At 40.4% G+C, this 3,375-nt stretch overlaps 1 protein-coding gene across 3 annotated transcripts in view; it reads right to left on the bottom strand.

Annotated features, from left to right (window-relative positions):
* Nucleotides 1-1,438: 1,438 nt before the first annotated feature.
* esrp2 (epithelial splicing regulatory protein 2) overlaps nt 1,439-3,375 on the bottom strand; it is a 27,518-nt gene continuing 25,581 nt past the window's right edge. For all 3 annotated transcript variants that reach the window (XM_048605782.1, XM_048605780.1, XM_048605781.1), the window contains exon 17: nt 1,439-2,296. The gene's annotated coding sequence lies outside the window, so the exon portion shown is untranslated. The remainder of the gene's footprint in view (nt 2,297-3,375) is intronic.

Consider the following 3,375-nt stretch of genomic DNA (forward strand, 5'->3'; position numbering starts at 1 on the left):
TGAACATTGAGAAAGATGGACAGCAAATATTTTCCGCTGAGCAAATAGAAACTGCTTTTTCTCTCCCCATTTTATTTACCTTCAGCCATTAATACAACTGCAATACACTGCACATTTTCACAAGAGTCCTGACGAAGGGTGTAAACTCGAAACGTCAACTGTCCTGCTCCTCTGATCCTGCTGTTTTCCTCCAGCTCCACACTGTACCGATCCACATTTTCATATGAATTTAGGTTTAGAGGCGGAGATTCAACATGTTACCAACAGATTTAGATGAAGCCTGTAATTATGACAGAATTTAAGTATGAACATGTGCATAACATCATGATTTTCAGGTTAACACCAAACTGTTATTTGATATCCTAAATAAAACCCGAGAGAGAGAAACAGAAGTTGCTGGAAAAGCTCAGCAGCTCTGGCAGCATCTGTGAAGAGAAATCAGAGTTAAACATTTCAGGTCCAGTGACCCTTGCTCAGAATAATATCCTCTGCTTATTCAGGCACTGGGACAACCAGGATACTAAATCTTAGGCATTTGGTAGGTTCTGAATTTTTGTTTTAAAGAAAGAGGCTTCGTCTGAATGTAGATAAAGTTGAAAAGAAAAGAGCAAGGTTGGATAGTTTGGCAAGAAATCACACTTATTAGCAACTAGCAATGTTACATTACACTCCAGCAAACATTTATTCTCACAGCCACTGCTCTCAAGCAAAATTCCAAAGGCATGCAGTAGTAAATACAGTCCTTTAAACAAGGAATATCAAGTTCAAGACTGACAAATATTTCACTCCATGTCATTAGTTTCCGCGAGTCCTTGCTCTTGACAATTATTTACAGAGTTACAAGGAACCAAGTTGTTTTAAATGAATTGGCTGAAAATTTTCTACTTCTTGAAACAAGTAAATCTTGAGCTCATGGTCCAATCCCTCAAAAGACGGAAGGAGGGATCTAGAAGCAAGGACTACATTTCCTTTTCATATATAGTCCTACTCCTGAAGGCAATAACTTGATGAGATCAACGTTTCATAAGCATCAGGCACATTCTGCTAACCTAGTCCTTTCTCCTCTAATGGTTGTAAATACCTCCTCACTCTGCCACACTAGTTGGCTGGATATCCCCAACAGAACAATTTCTGATGGTCTCCCAGTTTTCCATTGAATTAAAAATCTAAATTTCACTTAAAATGCTGTTAAGAGAGCAGAATAGGCATATGTTAATCCTACACAAACCACTCCATCTGAATACACAATTTGCCTTAATAGCTTTTTATTGCAAGTGGAGAAGAGAATACAAAAATAAAAGGAGAATTTTAATTTGCTTACTGAAATCCGCATTGTACTTAAATCAAGATTGAAAGCCGACTTTGGCTTCAATAACCTCTTTCTATCCCTGTGGCACTTCCCCACACACCGCAAAAAAAAACTATAAACACTCATCCATGCATCTTTAAACTTTTATTGTTTGGCTATACAAAGCATACAATTTTATACTGTAGCAAGTTTCAAACTTGCTCTATGAACTAAGTACATACAACTCATTTAGCCTCACAGGAGGCCTTTTCAAAACTTTTTTCTGCTGATATTGCACTTTGCATTAAGGCACAGGGAAAATAAATCATGGATAACAAGTTTTAGTGCTCCAACAGCAGACAGTTCATCACTTAGCCATTTAAGAATAAAAAAAATATCCTCATAGCTTATAGGCATATACAAAAAAACTTCTATTGCATGCATTAAAGGCATTACCTATAAGCAGCATTCTTGTATCATACAAATAGTTTAACATAAACACTGCATGCATGTTAGGAATGGCGAGTCTACATGTGGCTCTGAAGCTACTAGGTTTAAATAAAATATATAACTTAACTACAGTTAGCATTGTCAAGTTTTGCAAGTCATTTCCACATCAGTATAAAGTCAAAATCAGAAATGCTAGTTGGCAGTTTAAAAAGAGGTTGATGCAGAATATTGCAGTCTATTATGGCTTTTGTGTTAGTGCACAACCCTTTGGCAGTAAGGGGGTGTCCGACAGTTTCCTCTTTTTGTCATGCTCTGTACAAGGCCACACTCCTTTTTATAAAGGAACGATCATCTCTTTCCCATGGGGTGGGTGAAGGCTGGTGAGTCAATGTGCAAGTCTTGCACCAATCGGAGGTTTACACACTCATGACCAATAAGTTGCCCATTCTTTTCTGACACTGCTCGTGTAGCCATCTCAATGGTTGGGAAAGTCACCAAAGCTTCTCCACTGGGCTGGCCAGCAAAGTTATACAGAACTAAGATCGCATCTGCAGGAAGCTGAGGGTGAAAAAAAGCAAAGAATGGTTAAAAATTTGTTGATGTAAAGTTAAGCGTCTTTCGTGTACCTTCTGCATTTTGGATGGAACAACATATTTTGGTCAATGACCTCCATGTCAGCATACTGGTTTGCTCCGTTCAGCTGGTAAACTGCAAAATCTTTCACCAAATATAAATTGCATTGTCACAGCTTAACTGTGAGCCAAAGACAAAATTCAGTGTTCTTAAACACAAGGCAGCCATTTATCAAGCTTCCAATAAAATCAATTACTAGGGATCTCCACTTTTTAGACTCACATGATCAACTACAGTACCGATCCAATCAATCAATCAGGTGTGGACAAAAGTTAGATCAAAACAGGAGAAAGCACCTGAATGCAGGAAGTACAATAAAGAAAGGTTGCTCCTCAACTCATCAAAACAGAACTGCTGAGCAGATAAAGGCAGAGAACAAGGGATAACATTAGCAAATGAAACAGTATTTAAGTATCTTAAAAAATCAAGACCACTCGCAGGACATTGAACTTGAGCTATTCAGCTCTAACAGGTCAGAATCGCCAAATCTTTAGCAACTGGGTGCATGGGAAAGTTGGAAACTGATGAAAACAAAAGGAAATGATTTGGAGATAGTAGGAACTGCAGATGCTGGAGAATCTTAGATAAAAAGGTGTAGAGCTGGATGAACACAGCAGGCCCAGCAGCATCACAGGAGCAGGAAGGCTGACGTTTCGGGCCTAGACCCTTCTTCAGAAATAGGGGAGGGAGGCGGAAAGAAGATGGATAGAGGAGAAGATAGGTGGAGAGGAGACAGACAGGTCAAAGAGGCGGGGATGGAGCCAGTAAAGGGGAGTGTAGGTAGGGAGGAAATAGGTCAGTCCAGGGAGGACGGACAGGTCAAGGGGGCGGGGATGAGGTTAGTACGTAGGAAATGGGGGTGGGGCTTGAGGTGGGAGGAGGGGATAGGTGGGAGGAAGGACAGGTTAGGGAGGCGGGGACGAGCTGGGATGGGGTAGGAGGAGGGGAGATTTTGAAGCTTGTGAAGTCCACATTGATACCATTGGGCTGCAGGGTTCCCAAGC

The sequence above is a fragment of the Rhincodon typus genome, chromosome 15, assembly GCF_021869965.1.
Source record: "Rhincodon typus isolate 14 chromosome 15, sRhiTyp1.1, whole genome shotgun sequence".
Taxonomy (NCBI): domain Eukaryota; kingdom Metazoa; phylum Chordata; class Chondrichthyes; order Orectolobiformes; family Rhincodontidae; genus Rhincodon; species Rhincodon typus.